The sequence below is a fragment of the Crocuta crocuta genome, unplaced genomic scaffold (genome assembly GCF_008692635.1).
Source record: "Crocuta crocuta isolate KB4526 unplaced genomic scaffold, BGI_CrCroc_1.0 scaffold130, whole genome shotgun sequence".
NCBI lineage: Eukaryota > Metazoa > Chordata > Mammalia > Carnivora > Hyaenidae > Crocuta > Crocuta crocuta.
This window is the reverse complement of record NW_027527920.1, coordinates 11,909,116-11,920,344: the sequence shown is the minus strand read 5'-3', so window position 1 is coordinate 11,920,344 and position 11,229 is coordinate 11,909,116.

Below are 11,229 nucleotides of genomic sequence, written 5' to 3'. Positions count from 1 at the left end.
CCTTTATAAATAACAGAAAGGTCCTTAAAACAAGGACCAGAGATTAAAAAGGACATTTTAAAGTGATAAAGGGGTCAACTCAAGGAGAAGACATAAAAGTCCTAAATACGTTTATATCTAATAACAGAGTTTCAAGATACAAGAAGCAAAAACTGACAGAATTGGCAGGGAACATACACCAACTCAAATTCATAGTGACAGGTTTTGACATACCCCTCTCAGTAATCAATTGAAGAAGTAGACAAAATTCTTAGTAAGAACAGAAATTTGAGCAACATCATCAAGTAATTTAACCTAATGATATTTAGAGAACCCTACACCCACCCAACAGCAGAACACACACTCTTTACAACTCAATATGTTATGAGTTCACTGAAGGAGAGTGTATACTAAGCTATAAAACATGGCTCAATAAAGTTAAGAAAACTGAAACCATAGAGCATGGTCTTCTAACATAATGGACTTAAACTAGAAAAGAGTAATAAAAATATATGGAAAAACCTCAAATATTTAGAAATTAAGCCAAACACTCCTAAATAACTAAGCATTCAAAGAAGAAATCATGAAGGAAATTTTAAAATATTTAAAACTGAGTGATAATAAAAATATATCAGTTGAGGGGCGCCTGGGTGGCTTAGTCGGTTAAGCGTCCGACTTTCGCTTAGGTCATGATCTCGCGGTTCATGGATTCGAGCCCCGCATCGGGCTCTGTGCTGACTGCCAGCTCAGAGCCTGGAGCCTGTTTCAGTCTGTGACTCCCTCTCTCTCTGACCCTCCCCTGCTCAAGCTGCCTCTCTCTCTCTCTCCTAGAAATAAATAAAACATTAAAAAAAAAATTAAAAAAAATACATCAGTTGAAAATCTGTGGGACATAAACAAAGCAGTCCTCAAAGGTTAATGTACTATTTGAAATGCTTCTGTCAGGAAGGGGACAAAGTATAAAATCAATGATCTCAATCTCTTCCTTAAGAAGCTAAGCAGAGAAGAGCAATTTTAAACCAACCTAAGCAAAATGATGGGGGGAAAAAGGAGTATAACTGAAGCAAATGAAATAGAAAATAGGCAAATAAATATCACAAAATTGTATTACCTCTTTAACTGGATTGAACAAAAATAAAAGAAGAAAGTAGGTATTAAAGAGACGACATCATTAGAAATACTGCATTAAAAAAAACAAAATAGTAATGGAATACTACGAACAACTTTACGCCAATAAAGTCAACAAATCAGACGAAATTACCGAATGCTAAGGATACAAATTAGCATAACTGACACAAAAAGATGCAGGTAATCTGAATAGCCCTTAATTTAAGAAATTAATGTGGGGACACCTGGGTGGCTCAGCTGATTACACATCTGACTCTTTTTTTTTTTTTTAAGTTTATTTATTTTGAGAGAGAGAGAGCATGTGTGCAAGGAAGGGGCAGAGAGAGAGGCAGGGAGAGAGGCAGAGAGAGAACAGCACAGAGCCTGATGTGGGGTTCAGTCTCACAAACCATGAGATCAGAACCTGAGCCAAATCAAGAGCTGGATGGGACGCTTAACCAACCGAGCCACCGAGGTACAGTGCAACCAACTCTTGATTTCAGCTCAAGTCATGATCTCATGGTCATAAGAAGAAGCCCCGTATCGGGCTCCTTGCCAGGCATGAGCCTGGTTGAGATTCATTCTCTCTCTCCCTCTCTCTCTCTCCGCCACTGCTCCTTTCCTGCTTGTGTGCATGCACATACTCTCTCTCTCTCTCAAAAAAAGAAGAAAAAAAAACTAATTTAATAATTACAAATTTTCTTCAATAATAAGTCCAGTCCAGATAGCTTCTCTGGTTAAAGAATAAATAATGCCAATCAAACAGAACTTCTTTTTGGCAAATTGTGGACTGAAAATTTCCCAAACATAAAGTTAGCATAATGCTGATATCAAAATATGAGTCTTACAAGAAAAGCACAGAACATATCTTCATGAACATAAAGACAAAAATGCTTAATAAAATTTTAAGAAATATAATCCAGAATTATATAAAAGTTTGGTATTTCATGACTATGAGGGTTTCATATGAGGAATGCAAGGTTGGTTCAACATTTAAAAATCAAAATGAATGTGGCATAACTTTTTTTTTCAATTTGCTTTAATTGCTCTCAGCAATGTGTTTGTAGTGTTTATCGTGGAAGTCTTTCCTTAAAGTTATTCCTAGGTATTTGTAGTTTTGATGCTCTTATAAGTTACATTGATTTTTAAAATTCTCTGGTCATTGCCAATATTTAGAAATACAGTTGAGTTTTTATACTGCCCTTATAGTCATCAATCCTGCTAAATTCACTTATTACTTCTAGTGCCATATTTAGATTCCATATATTTCTCATGAAGACAATCATGTCATCTGCTAATCACAACAGTTTTGCTCTTTGGGTTTTTTTTTTCTTTCTCTATTTTATCGTGTTTATTTATTTTTTGCCTTTTGCACTGGAAATAATGAAAAAGCTGTCTGGAAGGTTCCCAACTATAGATGGGCATGGAATTTAACTCTGTTTCCTGTAAACCAAAATGATAAGAAATATGTAGTGATAGGTTACATTTTTCTTGCTGTCTTTAAGCAATAACATACCAACTCCTTAAGTAAAGATTTTCCTCTGCTTATAACCAGTGGTTTGACTTAATGTAAAAAATATATATATACATACATATATATGTATATGTATATATCTTTAATCAACAAATACATTTTTCTAAATCTCATTTTTTAAATTTATCCTATAGGTTCCTGAGGCTCTGGGGTTGGTTTTTTTTTTCTTTTCAGTATTTTTTCTCTTTGTTGTTGAGATTGGATAATTTCTAGTGATCTATCATCAAGTTCACTGGCTTTTTTCTCTATCATCTCCATTCTCCTATTGAGCCCATCCAGTGGATTTTGTAATATATAGTATTTTTCAGTTCTTAATTTCCTTTTGGTTCTTCTCTTTTTATTTAAAAGATTTTATTGAAGTATAATTAATATACAATGTTATGTTATTTTCAGGTTTACAAAATAATGATCCAACAATCCTATATATTACTCAATGGTCACCGATGGTACAGTCATCAACTGCCACCAAATTATTACAATATTACTGACCATATCCCCTATGCTGTGCTTCTCATCTCTGTGATATATTTACTTTATACCTGGAAGTTTGTACTTCTTAATTGCTTCTATTTATTTCATCCATCTCTCTTTTGGTTCTTCCTTAGATCTTTTATTTCTTTGCTGAAACATTCTTTTTATTAATTTTGACAATGTTTGACCTTATCTCACAATGCTTGATTATACGAACTGCTTCCAAGTCTCTGGTAATTACAACATCTGTGCCTTCTTAAGGTTGGACTCCATTGATTATCTTTCTTCTTCAATGTTGAATTTTTCCTGGTTCTTCAAATGCTGAGTAGATTTGGACTGCATCCTGGACATTTTGAATATTTTGTTGTAAGATTCCAGGTCTTGTATAAATCCTAAAAAGAAGGTTGATTTTTATTTTAGGAAGCAATCACCTAGGTTAGGTTCCACCTGAAAGTTCTAATCTGCCTTCCATGAGCTATGACTATGATATCAGTTCAAGTTTCAAAGTGTTGTGCTATCTAGATCCATCATACTTGTGTGCCAGAGTAGCCAGTCTGGGAACATGGTGATGATCTAGCCTGTAGCTCAGTTCTCAAAGCCTGTGGCATGCTCTTTAGGGTCAGATTCATGCACGCATAGCTCGGAAGTCAACCTAAAAATTCATATACAATCTTATGAGATTATTCTCTTATTGTCCTTTCTCTCCATGATATCTCCAATACTTTCTGGTTTCTGTGGCCTCTCTCAGTCCTCCAACCAGAAATCTGGGATTTTTGTTTCCCTGCTCTGCCATGAACTTCCCACAACTGTGTCTGGATATAAGGCCGGGTAGTGGGAGCACAGAGAGAAAAAGCACAATCAGTGGAGATATACTCCACAGTCTTGGGACCACAGGTGTTCTGATGAAAAAGGGTTCCCTCCATTAGAATTTCAGGCACCTGTCTGGTCACCACCTTTTCATGGTGTTGCCTAGAGATAGGGCATGGAAAAAAGGGGGAAATCCCAAAGATGCCTCCCACTTCCACTGACCTGAAGAAGCCCTTTCCCTGCTCTTCAGTAAGAAAGAGTTCTTTTCAGTTTTTGTTTCCACACCCAGTGTGTACCTCCAGGTTTGAGGCTGCATTTGAGTCCAAATCAGGTGACATCAGTGGAAAACAAAAAAGAAACTGCCTTGGGGTACCTCACTGGCTCACTCTGTTGAGCTTGCAACACTTGATCTCAGGATTTTGAGTTTGAGCCCCACGTTGGGTGTAAAGATTGCCTAAAAATAAAGTCTCTAAAGAAAAAAGAGAGAGAGGAAGAGAGAAACTCCTTCACCATCAGTTTGGTAGAACTTCAAATTCTCTAGTCTCCTTTCACAAACTACTTGCTACCATATACTTTTCAGAGTCTTCAAATAGATGTTTCATGCATCCTGTCCTGGATTTCTTGTTGTTTTTAGTGGCAGAGACAGGGTAGAGTGTGTTTTCTCCATATGTCATAGTGCCAGAACTCTCAATTATTTATCAAACTGTTGTAAAGCATGTTGACATACAAATGTATTACCTCCAAAATTTTAACATAAAGGATAATACCAATGTGTTCATTGGAGTTTTCAGGTGATTTCACTTTTATTGGGCCTTCAAAATAAAGGCCAGAGCCTTTTCTTTTAACTGAAGAGTATGGGAAATTATATGGGAAGCTGTTAAAAAACGTTGAACTTGTAATCACTAACCTATGTAAATCTAGCTTTTCTTGATACAGTACAACCTAAATCTACAAAAAAGAAATAGGGGTGCCAGTGTGGCTCAGTCAGTTAAGTGTCCAACTCTTGATTTTGGCTCAGGTAATGATCTCACAGATCAGGAGATCAAGCCCTGCACTGGGATCTGCACTGACAACCAAAGCCTGCTTGGGATTCTCTCTCCTTCTCTCTCTGCCCTGACCCTGCTCAATAATAAATAAATAATAATAAAAAAAAAAACTGGATACTGAAACTGATCAAGACTGCTAGTGTCACCAATCATTAAGACTTTCAACTTTCTCTGTTCCTCAAATACTTGCCTATTTTCACTGATTAACCATATATCAAATATTCAACTTGATTTTGCTACTAAAATACCTACCAATTTATCTGTTAAATATGCAGGTTTCTTAGGAGATTTTTGACAGTAGGTTTCTGCTGTTTAAAAACAACAACTTAGGAAGCCATGACCTTATAACACAATTTTGTCAAGCTCAAAGTGTCCATCTCCCACCTCACAAGGGCACATGGCCCCACACACGAATGTAGACAGACACACAGAGAGTCAAGATTTCTCTAAACAAACTACACTTTTACCAGTAACTAACTCGATCTCTAAATATCACCCTCTCTGAACTGAAACCAAATAGCTCTAAGTGTTCTCCTGAGCTGTACTGAACCCATCATTCCTTTCTGCTAGGACCCTAGCTCAAAAACATGCATGCCAGGGGGATTCTGGGTTCACTGGAATGACAATGTTGTAAACAAACTGCCTTCAAACCTGGGTGAATAGGTCTATAAAAGATTAATTGTGTGCTTCCTAGAGGAACTCCTACGGTAGGAACTTGATAGAAACGACTAGGCAGTATGGTGAGAAGAAAAATTAGAAGAAAAATGACAGTCAAGTCACATTACCAAAAAATGACATGAGATGAGGGTGTTGTACTTAACACAGATGAAGGTCATGGAATTGGATTTCCTTAATGCATCTCTGTTCGGGTTGTTTCCTCATCTCTATCTAAATGCTCGGCCATGTGCTCTGGAAACACTCTCCTGTGGATTTAGACTTGAAATATGCCTAGCAGCTCTCAGAAGGACAGGGTCAAATATCTGGGAGGTAAATGCAGCCTCTTTCTTCACGTGTCACATGGCCACATCCCCTTTGCTAGAAAATAAACAGGTTGACTATCATTCTATTCACTGGTGTGAAGTATGGACACGGAGGGAGCATTTATCTTCCCAATCGACTTTTATCCAGGACGAAGCCCTGTTCTTGCCTTGTATCAAAGTCACCTACTTACACGTGCATTTCCTCAGGAGTCAGAGGCTTTTGCCTATTAGGGAAGAAGTGAGTCGACTGTGGAAAAGAAAGCTGGGCAGTTAACTTTGCAGGCTACTCAGTTAGCATTTCCTGAAGACATATGCACACACATTCTTTGCTTTACTTCTCTCCTCCAGGAAGGCGCATGATCCCCAATAGCATTAAGTGGGGATGCTCACAGGCAATAAATGTGGAAAATAGACCCCTTTATATGCTACTCTTCAAGTTAACATTTGGTATTGAAAAGAATGTCAGATAATAAAAATACTCTATATGTGGAGTGGAATCAAACTGTTCACCACCTTCCTATTGCTCCCTATTAAAACATCTCGTTTAGGGGTACCTGAGTGGCTCAGTCAGTTGAGTGTTCAGTTCCTGATTTCGGCTCAGGTCATGATCTCGTAGTTCGTGAGATAGAGCCTGATGTCAGGCTCAGCACTGACAGTGTGGAGCCTACTTGAGATTCTCTCTCTCTCTCTCTCTCTCTCTCTCTCTCTCTCTCTCTTTCTGCCTCTCCCCTGCTCACTTGCCCTCTCTCAAAATAAATACAAAAGCTCTAAAAAAGAAATCCTGTTTATTTCTCTAATAATCCTCTTCAAGGATCTCTACAATAGTTTTGGTCGATAATTTATGGACCACAGGCCTGAAATAACTTGGGTCAGAGAAAATCCACATTGGCATGGATGCAGGGAAAGGCTTGAGAGTTGCTTGGATGAACAGCACTGCTGGGTGACAGAGGCAGGGACAAGGTCCTGGGAGCCTGAGCGGAGACAGGAGTACCAACACTGGGGAATCTAAAACTTCAAGTAAGCCTCCATCATCCTAACAGCTCCATTACAAGAGGGTTCCTTTATGTCCAGGAATTCCATCTCATGGATATTTCTACTGAACATTTGCCTAAAAAATTCTGCTCAACTATGAAATAGGAACTATGCTGAGTTCTTGGCATCTGTGAATGAAAAGTTACAGACCTGAATTCAATAAGCTCAGTCTTACAGTATACAATTCAGTAACTTCTGTGTTCAAGGTTGCCTGGGGTGCAATGGAGACATAGACAAGGGTGTGTTGCCCAAACAGAGATTTCAGAGAAGCCCTTCCAGACTGATGGCATGCTTGAAGGGAGTCTGGAAGGGTGACTGTGTTGGCCAGGTGAAGAGTAGAGTAAGGGAATCCTGATAGATGTATAGAGCTTTAGCATAACTTATGCTGAAAAACCATAGATTCTTCATACAAACTGAACAAGTACTATGAGGTTAGAATGCACAGGGTATTCATGGGACAGTGATGGTATATGAAAATGAAAAAATAAACAAGGGCCAGGTGTGAATAGAGTGTGGTATTAAACCTATATTCAACAAATGGGAAATACTGAACACTTCCAAGCAGGAGAATACCACAAGGAAGTGTCCCTTTCCAATAGGTTCACTCAGCAGCAGTGCCAGGGCAGTGCTAGTGTCAGAGAGGACTATCAGGGCCATCACAGTAATCCAGGCAAGGGGAGATAATGGTGTGAACAAAAGGTAAGCAGTGGGGATGCACAGCTAAAGGAAGATTCAGGAGTTTTAAAAGAGAATCAATTTGTCTGACTTTGTGACTGCTTGCTTTGGTGAGGTGGGAGAGAAAAATAGATTATAACACAGGTATTAGGTTTGGGACCTGACTGGAAGGTGGAACCAGTTCCTGAGGTAGAGTATACTGAAGGAGAAGCCATTTGGGAGAAGGCTTTTTTAAATTCATCCATTTTAGTATGCAGTTCTGACGCTGACAAACATATATAGCCATGTAACTTCCTCCATTGTAAAGATATACAGTATTCCCATCACCCTCTAAAGTTCTCTCATCTTTCTTTGAGGTCACTCCCCTCCCTTTATCCCAGATCTAGCAACCACTCATCTCATTTTTGTCCTTTCAAGTTTTTTTTTTTTTTTGGCCTTTCCAGAATTTCACAGAAATTGAATAATATACTGGGGTGGCTGGGTGGCTCAGTCGTTTATGTGTCAACTTCGGCTCAGGTCATGATCTCACGGTTCATGGCTTCAAGCCCTTCATCAGGCTCTGTGCTGACAGCTAGCTCAGCTTCGGATTCTGTATCTCCCTCTCTCTCTGACCCTCCCCTGCTTGCGCTGTGTCTCTCTCTCTTAGAAATAAACATTAAAAAAATTTTTTTAATTGAATCATACAATGTATATGATTTTTGTGTGGCGTTTTCCCACTTAACATAATGCTTTTGAGATTTATCCACCTTGTTTGTATCAGTAGTTTGCTCCTTAACATCACTGAATTGCACACCACTGTATGCACTAAGTTGTTTATCCATTCACTGGCTGATGGACATGTGGACTGTTTCTAGTTTGTGGCTATTATGAATAAAGCTGCTACAAACATTTGAGTACAAGTTTTTATGAGTCCATTTGTTTTCATTTCTCATGAGGAAAGACCAAGGATTTCTCAGTAATACGGGAAGTACTGATAGAGCACTATAAGAAATTGCCAGACTTTCCCACCATGCCTATACCATTTTAATTCTCACCAGCAATGTGAGAGAGCTCCAACTGCACTATGTCTTCACCAGCATTTGGGAATGCTACTTATTTGCATTTAAGTCATTCTAATAGGGATGTACTGGAGTCTTATTATGGCTTTTGTTTGCATTTGTCCAATGAGTAATGATGTTTAACAACTTTCCATGTGCTTATAAGATCATATCTTTGGTAAAATGTCTATTCAAGTTATTTTTCCATTTTTATTGAGTCATTTGTTTTATTAATGACTTGTGAGAGTTCTTTGCATATTTTGAATACAAGTCCTTTATCATATAATTTGCAAATATTTTCTCCCAGTCTGTGATTTGTCTTTTCATAATTCTAATGATGCTTTCAAAAAGTACTTAATTTTGATGAAGTCCAATATATCAAACTTTTTTTATAGTTAGAGCTTTTTGTGTCTTGGCTAAGAAATCATTGCCTTGTCCAAGGTTTCAAAATTTTAAATCCTACATTCTATTCTAGAAGTTTTAACGATTTAGGTTTTATATTTTAGGTCTATGATCCATTTTGAGTTTATTTCTGTATGTGGCATGAGGTATGGGTTCATTTATTTATCTACGTACACCAAATTTTTCCAGCACCATTTGTTGAGAAGTTAAGAGGCAACTTTTAACAGGAACAAGATGAGTTCTTTTGGTCATGCTGAGTTTGAGATGTCTTGGTGTATCTATCCACATGGTGACATGCAGTAGGCACTGAGAGTGAAACTAAGAAAAAGATGGTTATGAAGATTTAGGAATCACATCTTTCTGATATTTGAACTCACTGGACTTGGTCAACCCTCTACTGACATTGGGTCTGACAGCCAAGAGAGAAGCCAGAGATGCAGCCCAGAGGAACAGGACAGTACTTTTTCTGGCAAAAAAGGATCAAATGAACTGTAATGATTTGGAATAGGATTTTAGCACCTAAATCCTACTATCCATACCTTCTATTGAAGAGGAAATGAGAGACAGGGCAAGAGGATAGGAGGCTATTGCAAAAGACAAGGACAACTGAACTGTGAGGTGCTGAATGAGGCCAATGGTGATGTTGAAGGAAGGAAGGAAGGAAGGAAGGAAGGAAGGAAGGAAGGAAGGAAGGAAGAAGGAAACAAGGAAAGAAAGAAAAAAGGCATGCTGGCGCACCCAGGTGGCTCAGTAGGTTGAGCATGTGATTCCAGCTCAGATCATGAACTCACTGTTGTGATCCTGTACTGGGCTTTCAGCTATCAGTGCAGAACCCACTACAGATCCTCTGTCCCTCTCTCTTTGCCCCTCTCCTGCTCATGCTTTCTCTCTCAAAAATAAACAAACACTTTTTACAAAGCCTAAGTAACACGTATTGCCCGTGAATCTAACTTTCATGGGTACACACAAAGGGATATAGTCATGGAAAACTTGAAGCCTTCATGGAAAAGAAAAACTGCTAAACTTATTCTAATAAATTTCCCTGTAAATACATCTTATAATAACATAATAACAGGCTTAGAGTATTCACTATAAATGTTTAAACTTGAACTTCTATTCTTTATGATAGCCTACAGTCCAAACATAAAGTTACACAAGTCTGTTGCTTCTTACAACAGTTAACACACTTGTCTACAAATGTTCCCAGACCTGTTTTACCTCTCTCCTCCAGTTCAGAATATTTCATCTTCTTTCCTGCAGGAACGGACTATAAAGAAAGATGTTGTGGCAAAAGTGTTGAAAGGTCCTGCCCTGAGTCAATTCTATAATGTGCTGTGTGACCAAGATTGTTTTCTCTGTAAAACGGAGATACTAATATCTACTTTTCAAGTATTAAGCAAGATAACATATGAATCCTGGATTTTAGTAGGTACTCAAAAATGACTTCTGAGCAGAACTGGTATAATCAGAAAACCATTACTGTGTCAGCAGCATAAAGTGTGGGGCACAGTGACAGAGCACTGGGAAGAGAAGAAGAGAAAGCCTCCAGGTACCTTGCATTGCCTGCTCCAGATTCACCCTTCCCTTTTCTTTACTCTGCTACCTATCCAGGCAGGGTGACTTCTATGAATATACTAAATGTCTCCCTTGACCTGGCTTCTGGAGGGCTCACAGAGGAGGAACCTCAGCAAAGGATCAAGGGAGGAGGAATTCAGTAGTTATTTATTCCCTGACCGGCTCCCTCTCAGTGGGGATGGCTTGGCTTGGTGCTGCATTCAGAATAGGGCTTCTTAGCTTTTTACATCCCTTGGTAAAAGGGTGCAGAGACACCTTTCCAGATTAATAGTTTTAAATGCATAAAACACATAAGACTACACAGGAAGCCAATCATGAAATACATGTATATATATTTCATTATATATAGTATGAATTTATGTATATATACATATATAGTTATGTAATTGTAATATAGCAATACATATACTTATTTCTTACATAAAATAACAAGATAGTATAATTTAGGCAAGATGACGTTAAACTTACTTTTCAAAAGACATGTCAATGTAAGGTCTCCCATTGTTAAGCATGTAAAATAACATTAAACCCTGGCGTGATCACTGACTGGCAACACATGCACACAGAAAATGGACGTCCAAATA